General features: G+C 39.9%; 1 protein-coding gene and 1 long non-coding RNA gene across 2 annotated transcripts in view; one reads left to right on the top strand and one right to left on the bottom strand.

Moving 5' to 3' along the window:
* lrfn1 (leucine rich repeat and fibronectin type III domain containing 1) overlaps window positions 1–23,987 on the bottom strand; it is a 97,840-nt gene extending 73,853 nt beyond the window's left edge. Inside the window, exon 1 of the mRNA XM_073486621.1 lies at window positions 23,840–23,987. The gene's annotated coding sequence lies outside the window, so the exon portion shown is untranslated. The remainder of the gene's footprint in view (window positions 1–23,839) is intronic.
* A 176-nt stretch (window positions 23,988–24,163) lies between these two features.
* Window positions 24,164–24,999, top strand: LOC141009300 (uncharacterized). Its single transcript, XR_012180133.1, has 3 exons — window positions 24,164–24,204; window positions 24,502–24,587; window positions 24,939–24,999. It is a non-coding gene; the product is annotated as an uncharacterized lncRNA (long non-coding RNA).
* Window positions 25,000–25,977: the final 978 nt, after the last annotated feature.

Genomic DNA, 25,977 nt, shown 5'->3' with positions numbered 1-25,977 from the left:
TCTTGCCTGTTTGTTCAATAAGAACAAATATGAAAATTGTATCCTTTTTCCTCCTCTAACTGCAAAAGTGGATAAGCATATATTACGAAAATGTCAAAATATGCCTTTAAAAAGGGTCAATTAACTGCTCATTTTTTTTCATGATTAAATGAATAATTGTTGTCACTGTTCAAGGAAAGCCCAAGGAAAAAACTAAAGAGAAACACAAAACTGACGACAAACCAAAAAAACATGAGGAACAAATCAGGAACACGGGGAACACATGAGGGAGACTGAACATGGGAACACAGGTGAGCAGGAGGTAGAAAGTGACAGCAAGACACAAGAGGATTTGAGTACAAAATAAACAGGAAATAACTGACTAAAAAACAAAACCATGACAGTTGTTGACACAATCTCCCAGGGTCCAAATTCACAACTTCAAATTGGTTCTTTTGTCCAACCAACAGTCCAAAAAACCCGAAGACTTTTCATTTACTATCATAAATGACAAAGAAAAGCAGCAAATTCTTCTATTTAAGAGGCTGGAACCTGAAAATGTTGTGACATTTTTGACATTTAATACTACTGGCAATTAATTTTCTTTCTTTTTTTTTTTTATCTAAAAATCGACAAATCGTTGCAGCTCTAGTGTCCACCCAAATATCTTTGGGATTCTACAAGCACAGCTGAACAAAGCAACATATCTACCAGGGGGTTTAAGTTAATGTGAGGACACATAAAACGACAGGGAGTCTGCTAAAGAGTCTGGTCCACCGCCACCATTTACAGCCTTATATACAAGCTAGAAGACACATTAAATCAGGTGTAAAGAATTAAAAGGACTTTAAACGTTGATTTGATTCCAGACTATCCAAGATAGGCCTTTTACACGTGATCACACAACACACATTAATCCTACACCAGTGAGCACCACATCTTGATAATGTATTCCATACGGCTCTGTGATGACGAGGCACTAATAGTGAGACACTATTGAAGTGTGTGCTCTCTGTGCTTAACCAGAAAACACTTCTACCTGCATTTCAAGTAAAACAGACGTCTTAACAGGCTATACTTTGAACCCTTTTTAAAACAGCTCAGTTCGCTTCTTCTTGTTAAATAGCTGTGTATGTAGCCTTACCATATACTGTACTCTGCATATACTCTTCCATTTGAAGAGCTCTTGTGCAATTTCCCTTGCTTTTCTACCATGTAGCATTTTAATATAAGACTGACGTAACCTTGCAATGGATTATCTCTCAATTTAGCTACACTGTCAACATCTTTAGTGCTGATTTGTGAACCTTTTAGTTTTCTTTTTTATGCAAATGTGATGTTAGCAGAAGGGAATGTTGACTTCGATTAAATAACAAATACAGTCCAGTCAAACACCAGAATTTATTTGTAATCTACTGCAAGGAAAATGGGTCTACCAAATGCAGATTTTTTTTTAATCCATATGCACATGGAGTGCAGTGCAGTAATCCATTTAAATTACAATAAAAAGACAAATTACGAATCAGAGCTTCTTCGAAGAAAAACAAACATCTGTCAGCCTTATGAGAAACCTTCTGGCACATTCATATAAATGAGGTCAAATGTGGTTATTAACAGTTCAGTGAGTCCCCACATCAACCAGCGACCATAAGATCTACTGCACATTTTAGTCACATAAATCCAGACTAGATGGCCTTTGTATTATGCTGCCTTTGATTTGACCACTGAGAACAACTGATGGAGGGTATTGAGGGGGAAAAAAAACATTTTTTTGTCAATTGTTAATGGCTCTGGGAGCAATGAGAGAAAAGAGCAATGAAACAGCTTTATAATGTCTTGTTGCGCCATGAGAATGAGGCAGAGAGGAATGAAAGGGTTTTTTGTTCCGCCAAGGTCAATTGCTGCACGTTGATTTTATTATGAAGTGGAAAACAGCTCGGTAATAAGCTTGCTTAATAGCTGTGTTTCAAAAGTTATGGGTGGGTTCAACAATAATAACTGAGAACGTATTGTGTTTTAAGAGTAGGCGTGGAGTAAACCTATTTGATCTTGATGGCCAAAATGAGCAGACAACGCATTATTTGATGCACAGTGTTAGGTTGCAATGAATTTGAGCTGCACTTGCATCCATTATTTATGACAGCGCCCTCTACATATTCCAGCAGACGCGTTCATTAACATGGTCTGTCAGTTATTTTTTATGTTGCTGGGGGCATTTTGGCCCGGGCCGGCAGAACACAAGAAGTGCATACACCGAGCTATTTATCATTAATTTGTCATCAGTTACATTTAGGTTGGAGAGAGAAATCTAATTATGTAACCTAAGCCATGTTTTATCCCTTATGGGAATAACCAGTGAAAGACTCACCCCGCAGAGTTTAAAGCGAGATTTCAGATTGGTGTCACTGGAGTTAATCCCATTATGGGGGCAAATAGGAGCCAGGGTGAAAGAACGGATATGTATACAGAGAAAATGGGATCAGTGTAGAGATTCAGCCAACCAAGCTATGTAGGGGTGAACTCATGGTTTAATGGATTAAACCCAGTCAAGCCGAGATGATTAACCTGACCCCCTTGTTGGAAAGTCGCCCTCTCACACCTCAAAGCTTGGGAAATATGCGTCTGTTCTCCATCCAGATCACGGGAGGTTTGAATCCGAAGTGTCATGCAACCGTAGCCACCAGACAAGGCCCTCGGACACCCCGCAGATCCATCTGTGAAGGGCAGATGACGGGGGAGTTTGACTCGTTCAACACACCACGCCATGACTCACAGATGGGAGCCAGCTCAGGCAGGATTTGTCACCATAATGGGAACGGTGTCTGTATATGTGCGCTGCATGTGTGCGCATGTACTCGCGTGCACGCAAGTCTTGTAAGGGTGTCTGTGAGCACGTAAATATATGTGTGGTGAGACTGTGGTGTTGACTTTCAGCGGAAAGGGGGTGGGTGGAGGAGAGGCGCTTTGACAAGTGTGTGATGCATGCTCCTGTGACGGCAGCAGCGATCAGAGAGCAGTGGGCTGTCAGAGACTGATAACCCAGACAAGAGGAGTTTACCACGACCCCTGTCACAAAGCCTAATCCCCAGTTCAGTAAGGTCCTCAATACATAGCTGTTTAGATGTACACTGGAGTATGATACTGGCCTTTATTAAAAATGACAGATTTAGAGACTTCACAGGTTGTGCTTTTAACTGTAGATGCTGTAAAATGTGGATGCTGAATTCACAAGTTAATTGAAAGAAACTTCTTCCTTTAAAGCTGGGGTAAGAGAAACCAGCAAGAGCAAGCAAATTTTTGAAAATATCCAACCAAAAAAATCCATACCCCTCCCTTGAGGCCTCCCTCCAGAGCTTCTCTTCCAAAACACCTGCCTGACTACACAGACTGCCCTGTAGCTCTTGCAGGCCGGCTGGGAGATGTGTGTGAACGGCAGGCTCACTAAATTCAACAAGCTCTTAGTTTTTTTAGTCGAATAAATGTATACTGTAAGTAAACAACTCTGTTAATTGCCGCAATCAGATAAACAAAATCAAAACGGCCGTCATGAACGTAACCCAGTCTAAACAGGCTCACTGCTGTGGGTGTGTGCCTTGTGCTAACATCACTGAGTTAGCAGCGAACTGATTCTGTCCCTGCTGCAGTGATTTCAGCTCAGGGGCTGTGGACTGTGATTGTCGTCATCGCTTACCACATCCAAGAAAGCACATCAAATTATCATATAAATGGAAACAATGAACATGGCTATTGTTAGTACTCACCCCTGTAAAGCTAGCATGTTAGCATTGGGAAATTTGGCTGTACTTTCTGTGTCATTCTTGTGTGATTAGTTCACAGAAGAATATATAGCTTCAGCATCCGCCTAGCCGAGAAGGGTCCAGCTGCAGTGTGTCAAAGACTTGACTACCTAACACTTTATGGGTGTTTGGTTTGTGAGCTCTACAGTAGCTGCACCTCATTTACCTCCCACTATTTGCAGAAATACAGTAAATCAATACCACCACTAGCAATCCTTATCAAGTTGAAGATCATGTCTGATGTAAAATACGACAAACTAGACAGACGGATGTTGTTTTTGGCTATGGTGAGTTGTGGTGTTAATAATTACAATCCTACCCTGACCATTGATGATAATTAGAGAGCATCAACGGGCCTAATCTTACCTGTCAATCTCCCGTGTCGAAACAAACAGTTGCATGGGTATAGGAAAAATATTTTTTTTTATTTCCATATTTATGAAGGCAGTCCTCTATTTTGCATCATTCTCCTTTTATCCAATCCCTATTAAGTTGCTTCTTCACTGTCATCATGCAAATCTAACCAGAAAAAAGCCAGACTGTGCATCCAGTGACAAAAATAATCCTACAACATTCACGTTTCATCTTTGCATTTTCTCAGTCACTTTTTACAGGTCAGTGTTCTCAACTGTTTTCACTCTCGATGAAGGAGAAAGAGCACGCTCCTCTCTTCGCTGACTTGCTCCTCCAGAGACACAATGTACTCATAGTCAAGTAAAACGAACGCTTCGATGCTTTCAGTCAACTCAAACGGCGCCCGGTGCTCATGGGAATAGTCAGGTAAAAACCTTTATATTATCAGGTTTATCACTACAAACAATGAATGTTGAATCCTGGAAAGTATAAGCTCTGTAAATAAGCGTTTTGTGTATATGCTTCAATATTGCGTTACCTGACAGTAGGTAATGCATTATATGACTTATAGACGACCGAATAGTCCACCTGCGGGATCAATTTAGTGAGTTTTCTTATGCTGATTTGAACTGTGAGGAATATTTCTTAATTTCACAACACATCCGACACTTGAAAGCTTGAAAAACTTTTCATTTTTGGAGGAAAATGGCAAGCTGGCCCTTTAAATGCTCAATTAGTCAATAGCTGCTGCAGTATGTGCAGGTCGGTAAGAGATGCCTGTACAGGCCTCAAGCTGCCTGACCCGAACATGACAGTTAAAATAATTAACAGAGACATTGGCTGAACCCTGGAGCTTACAATCTACACTTAACATGAACATGTGGAGTTCAGCAGCGGCTTGGAAATCCTACAGTGATTTTTTATGATATCCTAACATACACAGCTGTTCGCTAATAGCATTAAAATGTTTATTTTTAATATAGCCTTTAGCCTGTTCAGTTATTATCTGCTGTAGTTGTGCAGGAATACCACAATGAGACAGTTTTCAAGCATGCAAGTCGGATTTGCTCACATTGCAACTGAATCCTCAAACCCATAAATGGAAGCAGTAAAAGGTCATTATATGATTGTGTCACTGACTTCCCAACAGTAAGTGACATTACTATGACACATACAATATCTTATGTAGACTCACAATGATGTAAAAGTAAAATGAGGTTCAGGGCTCCATATCTCAATCCATACGTCAGCCACTTGTCAACTTGTTGTGTATCCTCACCTCATTAGTTCCTTACTGTAAATGGAAGAGGGATTACTGTATTTCAACCTTATGGCTGACTCAAACCATCATATCATCATATGAGATAGTGGTGATGCACCATCTATTCATAATGGCTTGGAGGAGCAGGAGTAAAGCACTTTAACATACATCAACCAGAGCTGCAACAATGAATCGATTCGTTGTCAACTATTAAACATATAATATGTAGGAATTCTGCATTAAAATGTCTAAAAACAACTAGACCTTTGTTATATAATGTGTCAAGTTGTGTACTTATATGATCTCAAATGTTTCAACAATGTTCAGCCCAGAGAAATCCACAAGTTTACTGGAGGTAACGGTGTGATTCATGCGGTCGCCTGTCGCTATTCCGGGATAGTTTGAGTCAGCAGACGAGACGAAACTTAACACAAATAAAACTTTAAACATTACTTCGTCTGAGAACATTTGTGCCTGAGACACATCAGACAGATTTTCATCAGCGGTGATGGTTGTTTAATGGTGTATACATCAACAGTGATATGAGTTTGACAGCGGGAACATTTGTGTTTATGTGCGTTGCTCATGCAGTGGGGCAGATAAAGCCCCAAACAGCCGGCTGACTTTACTGTCACTAGCTATAAGCTAACGTTAAGACCAACAGCACACGCCGAGGATGTGTGTGTGTGTCTGTGTGTTAAAATTCAGGAAAACTCACCAGAGACTGGAATGGTTCTCTCCACTTCTTTTGACAGGAAAGGTTGAGAATTAAGACAGAACTTACATATTTCCACATATTCTGTTGAAAGTATGACTCTTATGAACATTGAACATGCTGCAGGAGTCATTTGAGAAATTTTCCCTAGACCCTTTGTTATTATTTCAACTATGAACCTTGGTATCTGAATCCATTGTTACCGCTGTCAATCCAGGCAAACCTCAGAATTCAGTCTGTGTGAAAACTACAAACTACAAAGCTGCTTTTCAAGTCATCTGAGGGTGTTTCATGCTCAATATATCGTTGGTGTGGCTGAGGAGGAATTAATTCAAAGCTACATGGACTGTTATCTAAAAACACAGAAAACACAGCCAAGGATACTAAAATGTTGCTTTGTGAGATCTTGGCAACATCTAAATACATGTTGTCTTCTGAGGCTTTTTGTGTTATGTAACAATACAGTGATGTGAAGTGAAACCATGTCTAAAAATGAGTTTATAGATGGGGTGAACGTCGAATGAGGCTGGACTGGTTGCAATTAGAACAGCTCCAGCTTTCAGTAGCTGGATAGTTTGTGTCAGATCATTAATAATCAAATACATCCCTCAATATGTAAGGCGGGGAAAATGTCGACATAAATTCAAATGCTGCCAAAATGCATAGAAATGCTTTTCATCTTCAAATTTAAGCATGCAGCAGTCTGTCAAAGAGTCTCAATCGATATCAAAAACTGTCACTACTGTATAACTACGCTATGATAATTGTGTCACCAGTGATTGATTTGTAGATTACTGTAGAATACTATATGCATAGTACTCGTCTTCCTACAGTAGGAATCCTCATTTCACTCTTTACTAAAAATTCTAATTAAAGCTTTATCTATGTTCGGCTTAATTCACTGAATCTGTCCGACAGACATTTTCAGCTCACTTCAGCCTACTCAGGCAAAAAAAAGAAGACCTCACACCAAAAATACTGGCTCCTTTGAGTTCAATTTATAAATGATGATGGCAGCCTGTTGAAGTTATTTCCAACTCTCTCTTGAGTATCTTAAGCAGAGATTTCGCCCAGAAACTTGAAAACCATTTTTACATTAATTTACTATGTGTATTGAGGGAAAGAGATTTTTTCAAACAAAAATGTCAAACATTTGCAGGTTCGAGCCTCTTAAATGAGACGATTTTGCTGCTTTTCTTTGTATATAATGATAATAAATGAAGATGGACTGTTGGTTGGACAAAAGAAGCAATTTGAAGACATCACTTTGGGCTCTGGGAAATTGTGATGAGCCTTTTTCCACAATTTGTGACATTTTATAGACTAAAAATTTTAACTAGAATGGCACTGAGTAGAGCGCAAACGTCTGCCAAAGGCCCAACAGCCACCTTTAAACTTCAATCAAGCCTAATCTAATATCAAACTCGCCCTGTATCACTAAATTCTAACCATCCATAACATCTTAACCATCAACAGATCTCGGATCATAGACACCAGCCACCTAAGTATGCTTGATTTATTTTCCCATCAAGATCCATACTTTATTCCCTGATGAATTAAGAGATATGTCGAAAAACACCATCTCGCAATGTTGACGAGAGTGAGAATAAATTCCTGGGTCCGTACCAAATGTTAATAGGGTCTATTCTGGGCCGAGACCCATCCTCCATCCACGTTTCGTGGAAATCCATGCTATAGTTTTTGTGCAATCCTGCTGAAAAACCAACCAACAAACACGGGTGAAAGCTGAGGTAATAATCAGATCAGATTAATCAGTACTGAAAGTTATTGCAAGTTGCAGCCCTACAGATATAAGTAGGTAAAACAGAATATGAGAGTGATGCAAAGCTCAGCAACCAGACGGTTGTCTGACTTGTGAGATGACCTGAACAGCATACTGAGTGAATTGTTGTTTTATTTACTTCATACCCGAGCTGCTGCTGCTGCTGGTGCCGCCGCTGCTGCAGTAAGTTTTCATGCCTGATGAATGACTGTGTAGTTTGAATTGACTCAATACTTAATAAATCGTAAGCATTCCCTTGAAATCTGAGTGCTTCCACCAGACCATAAACATCTTTTCACACAATGCCCTCCAAACTTGGGGAGAATGGGCAGCTTTGAGTACATTGTGTATGTTTTGTTTGATGCTTTTAATGCTCAACCTGAGGGCACACATCCCTGCCCACAACATTATTGCACCTACACAAACAGGAAGAACGCCTGACGCTCTCGACACAGCTTCTGTGTGAAATTAAAGAAATCTTCATGCTTATCAAAATCAATTGAAACACACACGCCAGATTATATTTTTTTATCAAATAATGAGTCTCATTAAATGGAAAGAAAATGCCAATCCTAATATAAATCCATATATTTGATCAAAATGTGCATATATGTGGCTTGGATATTCTGCTGGTCAAATCCCCATGAGATTGCCTTTCAGGCTCACTTTGAATTTATGTTCATAGCATAGTGCCTCTCTGAAGGAAAACTAAAAAGGGATGAAAGTTGGCATCTGTCTACCATGGAATCAAGATTCTCCGCCGCTCTCCGACAGCGGTGTTAAAACGCCCGGGACGATGAGGAATGAAACAATCATCCTTGACAATTTCTGCTGCAGATTGCAGAGGAGTTGCTGCTGCGTATGTAAACAATTGCGGAAGCCATAAATGATACACCTAGTACGCCTGAGAAAAGAGCAGTGTGGGTGTAGCACTAATGGAGCCCTCTTCTGACAAGCAGCTCTTTCAGTTGTCTCATGAAAGCGAGCTGCATCTTCGAGGGGTGATTGCAGCGGTGTGTTTGCGGTAACATGAAAAGATTGAAGGCTCCGGGTTTGTTTTATGGTTGCCTACTTCCAGTACAACATGTCTGGTCTCTGCTGTGGCTCTTTCAAATTCCCTCCAATAGCAACGTTGAACACTCAAGTAATCTATGTAGTTCAGCAGTAGCCTCTTAACTGTTTTCCGCTGGTGACAGTGTTATTTTGAAAATGACACTTTGCCACTCCTTGTCTAACACCACGCACTGTCACAGTCAGATACAGCTCATTTCAGCATAGTAAGTCACACATCCCATAAGCTTAGTGACTGCAACCCCAGTGATGACTATGTGTGCTGAATGCAGCTTAAACAATGACCAGACAACAAAGCAAAATTAGTCCCTTAATCATCAGTAAATGGACCCGTGTTTATTAACAGTTGTCAACAGAAGTTGTCAAGGAGTCAAACTAAAAGAACTGCAGTATGTTGTGGCGCGTTGGCTCCCGTCACTGACAGAGAAAGGCAGTTTCCACAACGAAAAGAGACGAGTCGAGAAAAAGCCCGATGGGAAAATTAGTCTGCATATTTCAGAGGGAGAGAGCTGCGAGTTGAAATTCGCTACATGCTTTTAATTAATGACAGCCAGGAAGTGGATGGGAGAGGACGGGAGAGGAAGCGCGGCTACAGACAATCAACAAATATCCACCAACGGGGTCTGAAGGGAACGTAGCAGCAGGCGTTGGACTGCCAGCCAAGGGTCTGATTAATGACGGCTCTGTAGTCTGGAGGTGGTTTTATTCGCAGTCATACAGCTCTCCCCTCGGCCCCGAGCGCATCAAAAGTAGATTACTCCTGTACGAATCCACTCATTATAAATCAAACACAAGACATCAACCACAGGAATATCCTTGTTTTATCTGAAACTCCAATGGAACAACTTTCTGAACAACTTTCTGTAGTCAATATATTAAACTGTAAGTCAGACAAAGGTAGTTGGTGACTGTATTTCTGTTCCAGTGTTCAGATCCTCAAAATACTATGTTGCATTAGATAAGTAATGGTTTATGATGTAGGTACTATCAGCTCAATGTACTTTCAGTAGGGCTGGGCAAACTATTATATAGTATAACGTTATAGTGACTTGAGACGTGTTGCATTACAGTAAAGTGATATCATTTTCTGAACTCAAGACTGTTCCACATGTTCTAATTAGGGATGTTAATGGTTAATCATTCATCGATTATTCGTAATTAAGTGTTACGAATTTAACCAATTAGTCGACAATCAGAGGCAGGCACAAATACAATAAAAAAATATTTTACAATAAATACTTGCTTTTCAAATATATCCAAATAAAACACAAAATACTGACGTGAGAATATGTATCTAACTAACATAGTTTTTTTGATTCGACTGATCAGATGTTTCTGCTGTGCTTATTTAATGTCGTGTTGCTCTGCTGGCGTCTTTGATCGATCTAGACGCAGCAACTGTATTGTATGCAATTTCCCCCACGGGGATCAACGAAGTATTTCTGATTTTGATTCTGATTGCTTTTATATGTTTTATATTTATAATCTTGATCTTGTCGATTTAATGTAGAGGAGTAAAACGTATAACATTTACTTCTTAAATACAATTTGGTAGGAAGCAGCCTAAACTGGAGCTATTCATCAAAGGTACTCTGCCCCAACAATACATACATTGCATAAAAAGAGATTCGTAGTGATGGGTAAGAAGTAGAAACATAAATAATAGTGAAACAGAAGGCAGGCTGTACAGTATGTATGGATGAGCTTTCATCAATCTCTCCTCAAAAAAGCCAAAAAACAAGCAAGAGCAGTCTGTCACGCACCCTGAAACGACATGCGTGTCTAGAGACAATAAATTAGACAAGATGGAAAAGGCTGCTGTGACAGAATCTTGGACGACAGGCGGCATTTTTAATCTTGGAACTGTTGTCTGTATTGTAATATTAATCTCACACGAATGCTGAAATTGTAAAGACCGTTAAATGACCGCTCTCTCCGGCTATACATCAGCACAAGATGAAATTTTCGAGCACAATCATTTGTTTAGCAGCTGCCTTTGTTGACGCCAGTGTTTGCGATTAGATTTGAAAGGACGGTCTGAAATGTGGCTGTGATGCGCTAAGAGAAAAGACAATGAATAAACAATTTATAAATGTATTCATGCCCTTGGTTCACTTGTTCTAACAGCACCAGTGTTGGCAGAGGTTTCTCCACATTTGTTATCGTTTTTCACACTTTGTCCTTTGGCTGGAGTTGGAACAATATTTCCTATAATAACTGTTTTGTCTTTCATGTTGAAAAATGTGCTGCTATTCTGCAGCATAAACAGGAACACTGTGTAGAAGGTAGTTTACTCATACAAACTGTAGCTTAGTTGTTTGATTTAAGTTCAAAGAGTACTTCAAAGTGAACTTAGTCAGACGCATTCACGAGTTAATCTTTTGGGAGCGAGTGTTAATTGTATAACGACGCGATTTGGATTTTATCTAACAACTTCTGTGGAAGCAGAGGGGATGTGTGGAGAAGATAATCATCCAATGGACAATGTTTTTCTGCACGTAAACAGAACCGAGGATCTTTACTTTTAACTTTGCTTACTAATGATCTATTCACTGTTGATTCATCTGTCAATTATTTTATCGATTAATCGATTAGTTGTGTCGTCAATAAAATGTCAGAAAATTGTGTGTCTTGTTTTGTAGATATTCAGTTTACTGTCATAGAGGAGGAAATAAACCAGAAATTATTCACAATTAGGAAGCTGGAATCAAGACTTCCTACTTTATTTTCTTTAAAAAAAAATACTGAAACCGATTAGTTGATTATCAAAATAGTTGGCGATTAATTTATTGGCTGACGATCGATTTTACCTTTACTGTTCATTGTACCATGTAACAGACCCAGCCCCATATGTGGGATTATTGTTATGTGCAGCTATAGATTTTGCCCTCTGAATGAGACATCTAACATCGAAACACTTCACCTGCACACAGCTTTATTTTATTCCTCTGCTTCCTTACAGTACACATCAAATCCAAACTCCTGCTTAGTGTTTTAGTTTACAGCTGCTTAAATGTCATCATTAATCTTGAGATAACATCAGTCCTCATTGTCTTCTGATCCGCTCTGTTTTGTCAGGGATGTAATTGTCTCAATTCAACATCAGTGAACCTCGCTGGCATTGTTCACAGTAAAGGCCTCCCGCTGACTTCTAACAGATTTATTGTAAAGCACATGCAGGAAATGTTAAGCCGGTATCAAGAGAGCAGAAAACAGGAAACAATGTCATCGACTACGCCATTTGTGTGACAGAATGACTTCTGGCAAATAATGATAAATGCAGCAATATTGTACACAAAGGACCGGTGGATCATTGGAAATTCAGGCGTGGCTCACTGCCATGAGTCAATGAATGTCGCAGAGAAACTACATTAACATCATCATACCAGCAGGAAACGACAATTCTGGAAGAAAAACATTATTTGACACAACTTCCTGTAACATTTACATTACCATTATCTGCAATGCTTTATAGGGCTTTACGCAGTTTCCCTTCATAATTTAATAAAAACACTTCTTGACGTTGGTCTCTCACATAAATATCCCACTTGGTTGCTTTTTGGGGAGTCAACCGCAGCACAAAATAAAGAACAAAAAGTCGAGGGGGGCGAATATATTTTTATGTGCTGCACATGCTGTGCTCACAGCCCCGTCTTGAACGTCGCTCTCAGAGACACTGACAATTCTCTTTGCTCTTCTAACGTCAAAAAACTTTCAGTTTATGTTTATTGTGAGGCAGACTAAATTCAAGCACTGTGAACGGTTGTTTTTCTGAAGCAAAACAAGTGTCTGTAACATTTCCTCTCCATTAACACTTTGTTCCATATGTAAGTACATTAGTAGGGTTTTTTGGCTCATTTCCCTCCTCGTACCTCCATTTTGCATTATTCATAGAACTATTCACATTTTGTGATTGTGTTTGTTTTGTGCATTTATGGGGCAGAACTCATAATTCATCCATTAATTCACATAATTCATTTGCTGCTCAAATTAAGGAACAGAATAAACATCAGTGTGAGAACTGCAGTGCTCTTCAGCTGCATGTAATGTGTAACAAAAAGGCTGCAAGGTTATGAAGAAGTCCTGAAATAAAACAGGCAAAAAAAACAAAGGTTACACAAGTAGTGAGCTGAAATATCAACAAAAATTATACTGGATACATTCCTATGAGTGCTTTTTGAACGCTTAATTAATGATACTGTTTTCAAATAGTTAACACCGATGTGTCTGTGGCGGGTTCAGGTCTGTCACGGTTCTCTTGAACTTAAAATGAGTTGCTAGAAGCAAAGTGTAGGCAGTGAAAAACTGTCACACTTCAAACAGCTGTAGACCTTCCCTCATCGTGCCTTCACTCCAGCCTCATTTAAATACTACATCCCAGAGTGCTCCTGCTTTGAACTTTCTCAACTTGTTTTCATACCCCGCTGTCACCTGGCACCGAAATGAGAGCTTCTGTTTTGAAACAAATGAATTTCGTTCCAACTCGCATGTTTCTAATGAGCAGGAGGCCTATGCAATATTAAATGGGTACCACTGTGTGCGGTGGTTTGGTCTCAGAAAACATGTGAAACATCGGGCCAGATGTGCGGCCCATCATTCATTAATGTAGAACGACATCATTTCTGAAAAAGAGAGAGACTCATTTGATTGAAAAGGTTGGACTACTGGTGGACATTTCTGCCTGGAGCGAGTCACCATGGGGTCAGCTGCAGGGTCTTTAACTGCGGACCACAGCTCTTTGATGTTTTGCTCCTTTAACCCCGAACAAAGATGTCTCCCTGCAGCCTCCCTCCTTGTTTGATAGACCCCAGTCCCATGTTCTTTCTCCTCAGCCACAGCCAAACGCTGCCCTTCCCTGATTCATCTGTGAAGTCTTTGGTTGAAGCTTCAGTGACACCAAGTCCCGAAGTGGCTGTGGTGTTGACATGCTGATGGCGGCCTGACAGTCTACTTCCATTGAGTAGATGACGGTGGTCAAGCCTGCCTCTCTGCACTCAGCTGCCAGCTCTTAATATTTCACCATCTTAGGCTTGAGGTGATGAGATGTCCAGTCTTGGCAGCAGCTCCGATTCAACCCTCACGTTTCATTCCCTGCCTGGAGAAAGGAGTCTCGATGAGCCTTGTGAAATTATGTGTCTGGTGATCTCTCCAGGCCCTCTGAACTGGATGGGGTGTTTGTCAGCTGTGGGCTGATTGTTGTATATTTCAGGAAGCTCCTTCAAGACCTGGTCTTGCCGCCATATGTAGCACTTCTGGTCAGCGCGGTCTTGCACCCTGACAGGATGTGTTGGAGGCTTGCATTGGTAGTCTCTAAGAGGGGGGCTGCCCTCTTTATTGAATCATTTTTTGTGTTTATTAAAAATGATGGGTTTGGATCGACAACCCTGAAAATGCACTGTGTCTGTGAAAAATGCTCAATCATCTCAGGTCTTCTGCTCACTTTAATACCCAGTTCTTTATCCACAGTTGAGCGTGATTCTTCAATGAGAAAAACATGTTTGCAGAGAATGTTTTCATTGATTCGTGTACAAACAAAAAAGTCAGACCTAATTAAAACTTAATTATACTAGAATCCAGGTCAGTTTTGTGAAAGTTATGTGTTCAAAAACAAACAGATGCTACTGATTACAGAGTGTATATAAACATCCACTGTAATTATGTAATTATGTACTTTACCTTTCAAGCAATAGTAGATTTTCAACATACTAACATGACCATTGACTCAAAACTGCAGGGCTCAGAGGAGAAATGTCTGCACACTGTTAGGTTCCAAATTAATAGTTTAATTCTCTTTTCTCCACGTTTCAATCTTCCCCAGGCCCGAGGAACATCTTGTAGATCAATGGTTTACGTTTTGTCTTGCAACTGAATATTTATGCCTGGATATGTTCAAACTTGGTCCCTCGTTAACTCAATCTGACAAACCCATTTCTTCTAACATTAGGGTTAGATTGAAATATTTTCATTTCAATTTTCATGCATGCAGGCAAAAGGATAACATTCAATTTCTATAAGAATATGTATGAATATGAATATGTATGTAAAAATATTTGCCAAGTGTTGTGTGGGGAAGGTCGGGCAGAGATGAAGGGCATAGTCGCTGCAGCTGCACAGAGCTGCTCTGAAGGAGAGAGTTGAGTTCAACGCCAGACCTACGGGAGGAATAAACACCTGGATCTGCTCTGATCTGGAGCTGTTTACCATCGTGAGGACAGCTCAGAGATTACTTCTTAACTTTTGGGATTAAAAAGTAGATTTATCTTCACTCCTGTTTATCAACCTGACTGCAGGAGGTCAGGTGTTCATGAAGTGTAATATTCGCTGGAGGGTCAATGTGCTGTACTACTAGGTCACGTTTTAAAGTTTTAATCACGTTGAGTTTAGTCTCGTTTGCCAACTTCCCCGTGCCGGAAGTAGTGACGGACGACCAAAAGAAACGCACCATTAGCTTGAGTGAACTGGACTCCTCTGGGTTTGGAACTTGTCGTGTCTAGCCGTGTTTAGACATTTTAATGCAGAATTTTTACATATTATATCTTTAAATGGCCTTTATTTATTACATACACACTGTTCTTAACAAATGTATACTACTAACCTTGTATGAATGTTAAAGAATTGTCTTGCTGTTTATGGATATTGGCTATTTGTGCAGCAAAAAACATCTGTGAGGTGCATACAGGTGAACAAGACTCTGCTGGGAAGTAGCAGGGTCCCACTCCTAATAAATAAATCATGAGGATCGTGTACTCGCAGATACTGATTCCAGCATTTTAGGCTGCATCTGAGGCATTTCCAATATTAGCATCGACTCTAATCTTGACCTTCATTTATGTCCATTATTAGAATTTAAAGTCTTGCCTCTCAATGTATCTGACTCTTTTGTGCAGAAGTCTGCAACCACTTATTCATTATTATTCTGATTGTTAATATTTGTATTACCTGCAGCAGGAGTCAGAGTTTATTGTACTGCACATGCTGTCAACATTAAAGTCGTCATTTGTTCCCAACAGCACACAGCAGAAACATTGCCGACTTGAAAGGACAGAAGTTACATCTTTGACTGTGATGGTATAGGCTACATTTGATGTATATGCACCTTTTGTGGGCATCAACTCTCTCTGAAACAAGGTAATGAATTTGTGACATGATCCCTTCTCAAGCTGAAAGATTTTGTTTGACGGTGATGAGAGATGTTGCCCCACTTTCTGCTTGGCTCCCCTTGGGAACGGTCCTCACTCTTCCCTCCTCGCCTGGTTGAAAACAGAGAGCCAGACGCAGTGAAACAACTGCACTAAATACAGCCCTGCAGTTACCATAGAAACCAGCGCTGGTGCATCCCTGACTAGTCCTACTGTATTTCATTTTGCACTTGACCCAGAAAAAAACTGGGAGGTTGATGTTTAGTGTCTTCCCAGTCAAACTTTTCAGAGTATAGGTGATATAACAGGCGGGAACGTGAATGGGGAATAAGCAGAAACCTGCTGCTTTCTAAAAGGAGACAGGAGGGAAAGATGCAGGGGTGTGAAAAGATTGAGCGGTAAGAACGTGATGATGCCAAAGGCGTTTCAGGCTGAGTGAATTTACAGTGACAACACAATTGAGTACCGCTGTAAGGCTGGCCATAGCTACAGTGGACTGGACAGCACATGATCGCATTTGAAATATATCAAGGCTTACTTGTGCTGACACCTTTCCTGAGATAAAGGACGATGCGACACAGATTTTTTTTTTTGGGAGTAGAGTAGCTGATATTAAAGTTATATAATGCAAGGTGCTGCATTGCATCAAAAAGTATTGTTTTAAAGACAGCACTGCACATTTCTCTTTGAAAAATCAGACATATTAAAGAAAAATCATTGTGATCACCTGACCTCCTACAAAATAAATGACATCTTCAGCCACAAGTTAATTATCAGAAAGCTTAGTTCTTCATTCAGCTTTTCATCATATGTTCCCTATTCTATAGGCCCCCATAACGTCCAGGCATTTTATCGTGTTAAGTCATTTTATACTGTACTCCCAGCTCCACTGGGACATCATTATAGTGTCCAAATAGGTCAGGAGCAGCGCATTATACTGCAGCCAAGCTTTACCCCACTGAACATGAAAAAGCTTTTATATCATTAACAACCTTTTTAACAACACCCGATTGTTCCCACAAGTGTCTTGAATGTGATAATATATCAAACATACGTGATTTTGCACAGTTACTCGCACTGACCGGCATTGTAATGGCACTAAGCACTTAATGGCCATGAGAGCAGATGTAACTGGAGAACCTACAGTATATGTTAGGTTTGTATAGCAGCAATTGCAATAAATGATGCAACTACATCATACACTGAACGGCAGCTACATTTGGGCCCTGGGCACCCTAAACATGTGCAGGCTCCCGCATCTATCAAGCCAACAAGTCACAACTGATCCCTGAAGTCCTCACACTTCAAAGGAATTGCTGCTGCTGCAATCCAATTTTGTGGCTCGCGCTTGGACTATATTTTGCATTTAGGGAAAAATGATAGCAGTAAATGCTTTCCATACAAAGAAGAACTTTTGCAGGCAGCAGATACAATAAAAGCAAACTTTCAATAAAGCAATCAGAGAAGACAAATGGGGGACTGCTGAATACATTTTCTATGATAAATCTTTAAAAGCGACAAACCTTGGGTATTTGTGAGAAGAATGGCTGCAATTTATATTAAGGCGAGTCAGTAAGGCCTCTATTTTATACACTGCACACTCTGCTGTGATGAATGTGTTGTACTGGAGGTTTCAGTGCCTTTTCAGGATTCTTTCTTCCAAGGAAAGTTTGCAGTGCTTGCAGGAATTTTTTTTTTTTTCTGCAATGCCATGGTGCAAACTCAAAATACTAGTTATTCAATCTTTAATATGTTTACTGTTTTTGACCGCTGGAGTGCTGCCTTTTTCCTGACTCTGTTAGGCACAGCACCCAACAGAGGTTCAGTGAATAATTGGCTTATCTGTGATGCGAAAGACTGAATATCTGAAAAGCACTGTGAGACATATACAATATGCATACATACAATACAATACAATACATTGGAGAACATACATTTACAAGAACCTAGTGTCAGTTGAGTTTTTGCTCGAAGTTAAACACATTTAACCGATGGTAAATAAGACATATAATGTCCATGTGCACTTGCCTAGTGTAGGTAGTCTGAACACGTGCACAGACCATTTCTTTTTCACTGACAATAAAATTCAACCATTTTCTTATTAGGGCCCCAACAGAACATCCAACCCAATGATTATTGTTTTCAATCCTCATAATTAAGAGGCAGAAACTAGGTTAAATTTGGTTCTTGTGCTTGAAAAATGACTTAAACGCTTTATTGATCATCAAAATAGATCGGCTAATTGCTTAATCAACAAACTGTTTCATCTCTCCCATAGCTCGATGAAGATATTCTATTTTCTCTTGCCCCTCTCTTTAGGAAGGGCAGCAGAACAAAGGAGAGACGATACAAAAGGGCCCTTGTAGCTGATACATATTCAGTGTCAGTGGTCTCGCCGGCCGCCATTCATACCCCTTCAGTGGCTGCTGAAAGAGGAAAAGGCTCCTCATTCACCCTCATGTTCACAGACAGTTTGGGGATTTGAACCTCTGGCGCACTAACCTTTAGCTTCCCATCATCTTATTATCCTTCAACTGAAAAAAGGAAACTATTATTCTATAGATAACAGCACACCTCATAGGTTGTTGCGCTCTCATTCTATTTCAGTAGTAAAACCTCCTAAATGGTCTCATCCTCTATTATAACAGACAGTAAGGCATTCAGTCGTATTAACAGGGAGACCAAACAATGTCATGATTGAACAAATGCTGTGGCAAATTGGACTCATTTTCAGATTATATTTTTTTGCATTGAGCTGCGATGCTCCATAATAACTATCCGACATTGGGTGAGCACTGGGTTGCACACTCCTGTTTTTTAATTTGAATAGTATTGGCCTATAAGCTTACGCTGCTGGATGAGGCTGAGCCAGTCCTCCACAGTCAGGGCCTGGTGGCATCATATTACACTGCTGGAAATTTTCTATTAACTGAGAGCAGTATGGCACGAGACAACTGCGGCCTTTCTAAGTGGTCTTTGTGAGCGCTGTTAAAAGGAGAGGCACATGATGTTACTACTAAGGAGAGTTTCACAGCGTAGGAGGGCGTGAAGAAACAAATTATATACAGTATGACTATTGTGCGCACACAGTGGGTGAATTGTCACAAGCCATTTTCAAAAATCACCACCTGCCACAGAAATCCTGAGCACAACTGGGAGGATCAAAGCATGGCCGTGCTACGAATGTGCTGCAATTTAAAACACAGTGAAGTAGAGGGAAAAATGTATAATCTGAAAGTATGTGTTCATGTGTGTGTCTGTGTGTGTGTAGGGTTTCTTACATAGTAATTCTACATTTGAAGCATCCATTGAGGTTTTCAAATTAAGGACAGATAGTTTGTCCTGTCGCTAAAGTAACTGCTAGGTGCTGGTAACTGTAGCTGCTGTCGGCTACTTTGCTCATGTGACAATACATCTGACAACATTGTCACAGAACTCTGGGATTTGTATTTACAACAGTGGTTTCACACTCACAAACTATGGGGGCGCCAAATCGCACTAATACCAATACCTACATAAAGTTGCTTTAAACTGGCAATCGCCAAATATTATGCATTAATGAATCATTATTACCTAAATGTTAATTGCACAATGAAATGGCTATATACTGTAGAATAATGACACTATCTGAGTTTAGATTTCTTCCCAAAAATCTTTGGTTCCACTGTGCTAGACACAATATATATATATATATATATATACAGTCAGTAGACACAAAATCTGGTAAGAAAATGGATGCTGACTGGCGATCCAGTGGCAGCCTGTCACCATTTCTATCTGCTTTCACTTCTCCCTTATTGACTAAATGAATGAATAAACTCACCTTTGTTCCTGTGTTGTTAGTAGTTGTAGCTCTGAGTAAAACAGAAATGCAAGGGGGACGAAAAATAGTTTTGTAGTTTCCACAAGAGGTAATTTAGTATTAAAGTGAAACTGAAATAGATGTTCTGTTATTGTGGTTATATGCTGCTGTTACATTACTACTAGACTTCTCCATTAATACAGGTGCATGCCTCCCGTAGTGTGCGTCAAGTGGGAGAGCAATCAGTTTTTTGACCCAGTGAAAATGTTGTTTTTGAGAGGCAGAACGCCAACAAATATGGATTGAAGCAGAATATTTTGTTAGATAAAAATTGATGATTAAATCATCTTTCGCTCATCTTTTCAAATAACTTCAGACTTCTGGATTTCACAGCACTGTGGAGTTATTGGAAATGTTCGAATCGTACGAGTCAGAACAAGTCCTATGTAGCCACCACTGAAATCTAATTCTACAAATAGTGTAATACAAATAATTTTGATATAGTCTCTAATCTTTATCTGCAACTGAGCAGAAATAATGACGTTAAATACAATGAAAAGATGCGAGAGAAAAAAAAGGTGCTGCACACAAAAAATACACTACAAAGTGAAAAGACAACCCTACTATATGAGCAAAAATATGTCAATATGCATATTTTGTATTGTGGCACAAAAATCTGTATTAAAGTTAGACATGATGACATGTCTTATGTATCCTCTCATTGGAAATCTTGATTCAGTCAAAGTCCTCGGCAGAGCACAGAATAACAGAGCAGACAAGAGGCAGATTAAATTAAGTTTGATATGACCCTCATAATGGCAGGCCTTGAGAGATGATTAATGGTAATTGTATGAGTCGATCAGATAGTTAAAAGGAATTCAAATAAGACTTGGAGAGAAGCTTAAATGGATAAGGAGGACAATGCAGACTTTTTATATTTTATGGAGATACACTGTTGAATCCATTTGAAATTAAATCCAATAAAAAGTAAAGGATTCTTCAGGTTTACGTGAAAATCTTCATAACCTCGAATCAATAACAATCTGTGACACGATCCCTTTATGAACAAAAAAGCTGACAGCGTTTCTGAATAAATGCTTGATGCTTTTAAATACATGATCTTATTTAATATCATATCTTTCCCTGAAAGGAACAACAGCCAACACCATCGCAAAAGACAGTTTTTTAGTGTTAGAAAAAACTTAATTTGAAGAGGTACTCTGTTACTGTCAAAGTAAATTTACTAATCACACTGCAGTTGTTGCTGTGGAGGAGCTTTGTCAAGTCTGAAACAATAACTGAGAAAAATCAGTCTTCCGGAGGTATTGAGGATCAAAAGAAGTAGCATTTACCAGCCTGTCTAATGAAAAAGAGTTGAAAAGATGCTACTGGTTGCATTATGGGAAGTGTAGGATCTAGAGTTTTTAGAGGGTGACCATTAGTAGGGACAAAATGTTTGCACATCTTGGCCGGTGCTGTATTTATTTTGACAATCGATCGATCCAAAGTCCAAGGTCCGACAACGTTGACAGTCCCGTTGAGGTGCCAGGGGGATCTGTTTTCTCTTTTCAACGTAGACGCACCTATCACATAGCACAACTAAGCTAACAGGAAACAGGAACGTTGACCTTGGCTCATATGGGTAGCAAGCTTGTTCAACTGTTATTGTAGCACAGAGCGAAAAAGGGTCAATTATGTTTTTTCAAGTCTACCTTGACATAATGAAAGTGCAAAACTAAACTGCCGAAAGTGCCCTTGAATATTTTATGTTTCTCTGAAAGGATTCACAAACAGAAGAAATGAGTGTCTTAAGAAACATTACATCTAAAACTATTCTACAACCCAATCCAGGAGCATTAGCATATTATTGAGCTTTAAAGTCCATTCTTTACCTTAGAAATAGCAGCTGACAAAATAATCTCACCATGACATCCATTTAGCAGCTGTGCTTATTGTATTATATCCAGGTATTTCACATCTTCTCAGTCAAATACGTAGCTCATCAACTACAATAAAATACCTGAACTGACAACACACATACCATGATAACACAGTACAAATGGCTTCGATGAAAGCTGCTCATTGTTGGCCCCCGATGTACAGCATATGGAAACACAGCAGACATCATTAGCATGGGTGATTAACTGGCCGGGTTAAGTGTCTTGCACTTGAGCGCCTCACAATACTATCCGCCTCTAGGGATCGAGTAGCCTGTACGCCAAATCACGTTATCTCTAAAATCAGTGCAGCAGCATCAGCGGGATGCCGGCTCCGGTGTTGGTGACACATCATACGCATTTAGTTGACTGTGTTTGCGGTTGCACAGCTAAATGTGAGAAACAATGAGTATGCAAGCCAATGTCACCAGGGGAGTAAGACAGGGGGAAATGTGTCACAATAGAGTGAGTGAGAGGAGCTGTGATGAATCCTCCTGAATTCATACACGCCCATCTCACACTTAAATTTAATGAGAGCACGCTGGGAAAGAGTCAGAAGGGTTGTGGTGGTGGTAACAGGGTGACAGCCCAAATCCATTAAAGCAACTTAAAGAAAATCTATTTTGAATCTCAAGGTTCGAAGACATCTCAGTCAGCGGCTGACTGAAAGCTGGCACTGGGGATTTCTGTCTTTGTATTGCGCACACACAACACACACATCAGGTGACAGATGGTGGTTTCCTCTAGCTACCACGCACTGTTTGTTAGATTTTATTTTAGACTAATGACGTGTAATGAGCTGTATTTTGGACCGTTCTCTTCCTAAACTCTACAAATGCCAAAACAAGGATATGTCCTATTCCGATTCAGTGAGATCCTAAAAGTCTTTAAACCACCAGAGTCGGCAAAGTGCACTGCATTTACGGGTGAGAGGTCACAGTGCTGCTAGAATCCCTTTCCATTCTCTGAAGGCACAGGAAAGGTTTGGCAGAGTAATTCGCGGCAGAGAAAGGGATGCTTCCACCATTAGATGCTGTTGTTCTTGTGCAATTCCTTCAGGGTCCATTGCTACCTTTAAGTGCCACAATAGGTTTTGCGGAAGGTGAAGTTCTACTGGAAAGAGAACTTCAGACTACTACTTTCACTTCCTTGAACTCCCCAAATCCCTTTCTGCCTGCCGGTCAATTGATTCTCGTTTTCACTCAGAGAGGCCACCCTGTCACGCTGCTGTTGATGGAAAAGGGGCAACATTTTAAGCCAGATGCCTTTGAACAGTTGCGTGACCGTTACCAAGTAACTAGTGTTGTTCACTCACTGATACACTGAAGGAGTGTGGCAGCACAAGTGTTGAATCCCACTGTATCCAAATCCAACCTGTTCTCAGAAACAGCAGGGGGATGAATATATTACAGCATGACGATTCATTAGCTGAATGTCAGCCACTAAGTGTGCACTGGCAAGGCCTTGCCTTTCAACCAGTTCACTGCAAGAAAGAAGACCTTTAGTTAGACTTGAGTCATCCACACAATAATTTAATAACTTACAGTAATGGCTTTCTGTATTTTAATGAGAGATTTTCACTGGAACTTCATCTGGGAACCTTTACCCTCTACAAAGTGATTTTTTTTCCACAGTGATAGAAGCTGTTCATTTTCTTATTTGAATGGGTGAATATGGGTTTATAAGAAGTCACCCTCTCCTCTTAACATGTCCAAGTATCCATAGACACTGAAGACATGAATGGCACTCAGTAGAGCACATACCTCCGCCAAGGCCCACTAGTCCCCTTCAGTTAAATCAAGCTGAATACAAGATCAAACTTCATAGCACTGAGCCCTGATATCTAAAGTTTAAACCATCGTTTTTCATCGAAACCTGCTCGGTAGTTTTTTGTGTAATCCTGCTGTCATCAAACAAACAGACACGGTTGAAAACATAACCTCCTTGCAGGGGTAAAACTCACTGCCAACACAACAAAAAACATAATGTAAAATGACTTACTGTATGTCTGTTGACAGCACAGTGTCCATTTAGTTACTCGTCTGGACTGGATTCCACCAACTTTTTGTAAATCCAAAACTACGAGCTAGATATTTACAAAAACTGGGTTGAACCATTAAAGCTGGGGTCGGTAAGTTGGAAAAACAGTGAAAGCCCAGGCCAGATGTGCAAGCATCCAGCCAGTAAACCCCGCCCCCTGCACTCAGGCCTCTCTCCAAAGACGCTCCCCCCAAACCATGAACGCGCACCGTCCGAAGACTGCCGACGGAGTCCGAGTCCTCCCGAGCGGTGGCAAGAAGAAGAGCACCGGTGCCTCGTTTTCATCACAACATCTTACAAGTAGCTACCTCATGTCTCATTCACCTGTAAGTAAACACCTAATATTATCATATTGAACGTAAAGAACCGACATAGCCATTGCTAGCACTGATAGCTGTCGAGCTAGCTTTGTTAGCATTCAGACTTTGTTTTGAAAGTGTGTTCTGATGTTGTAGCTCGTTGCAGGTTAGCTAGCAGCAGCTGGCTATGGTAACGTTAGATATGGAAAAGCTAAAACATCAGCTACATGTTTGATTTTTTTTGTTTCCCTCAGTGATTCACAGACGAACATGAATATCGTATTGGACTCATGATATGATGTTTTGCATGTTCCGCCATGACAGCATCGTTGACTCTGATGATGAAGACACATCACCCCGTCAGAGGATGACAGGAAGATCTTCAAGCTCAAAGGATTGCACATGAGCAGGTCAGCATCTAAAGTACAACATTACCTACAACTATTTGTGTTTGTACAGTATATTGACCAGGCATGTAACTTGCCCTAATCAGAATCACATTATTTTGCCATGTAGTTTTTCACCATTTGAATTTGTGTTTTGGTGCATAACAATAAACACAGTAAGTAGAAACATGTAAAGAAATATAAAGGGCTGGTATTTCACAAACATGTTATATAAACTGGGACATCTGTACAGTTTTGTCCAGGAATGTCTAAAGTATTGACCACTGAAAGTGTATATGTTCACAGTATGCTGAGGACAGTCGAGCTCTGGTCCATAAAAATATCTAATCATGTTGCTCATCTGTTGCTTTACAGGCCAGAATTCAAGGACCACGTTTGGAGCAATCACATCAAGTGCTGGAGCTCTGTCGTTCTGTATTTACTCCTTGTTTTGCAATATCTCTAACTTGTTTGAATAAAGTCTTGAAAATGATAAATGCCTTTTCTTTACACTTCCAGCATAAACAACCAACCCGTTACAGTTCTTTCATTTTACGTGATCCACTAATAATAACAACTGAATTAGGCAAGACTCTTGTTTATTCCATTTCTTGGAACACATGTAAATAAATATCACTACAAAAATGGTATACCTTTTATCGTTTAGACACTTTACAGTACAATTAGCATAAACAACTATATACAGGAAGGACGTCCAGAGGTTTCTTGACTGGTTATGCTGTTGATGTCGGTGCGGTCTCAATCCTCTACTGTTTTGACAGTGACTGTCCTGTAGAAAGAATAGCACAATTACTTATCTGACAGTAAATACAGCTTTTCAAGGACCTTGAAATTACTTTCAAGTTATTATAACATCACAACTTGAGTTTCATTTTATGCAGTGACAAATATTCCTGAAAACAACCAGAAATAGCCTCTGTTACATCAGTATTTACCAATTCTACTTTTTGGGGGGTTAGCAAAATGTCACTTTCAAAGTTATTTACATAAGAGAAAGGAGTTCCATCATCTCTGCAAAAAATATAATAATCACAGAAAATTGGATAAGGATGGAGAACTAAATGTGTTTACAGGACATAAAGGTTTCATCTAAATGTGTTTATGGGGCATGAAATGTTACTGATTCTGTCAAAGACAACACAGGACTGTTGCTATGTTAAAAAAAATGAAGTCGGGTTAGGTGGGTGATGGGAAGCTTATGTGATGAGTGGCAAGCGATTATTTATAGGGATTGTCAGGTGCATTCTGTGGTCAGCTGACAGTCAGATCATGAACTGAAATGCAAAGTCTATTTTCTTTTAAAAAAATGTCTCACTAATATGCAATATTAGCAGTAGGCTAACATGTGACTGCTAGGACCAGTACTTGAAGCATTTTCCTGGTGCAGCTAAAG

Source organism: Pagrus major, chromosome 2, assembly GCF_040436345.1.
Source record: "Pagrus major chromosome 2, Pma_NU_1.0".
In the NCBI taxonomy this organism is placed as follows: Eukaryota; Metazoa; Chordata; class Actinopteri; order Spariformes; family Sparidae; genus Pagrus; species Pagrus major.
This window is presented reverse-complemented; position numbering and strand designations above follow the sequence as displayed.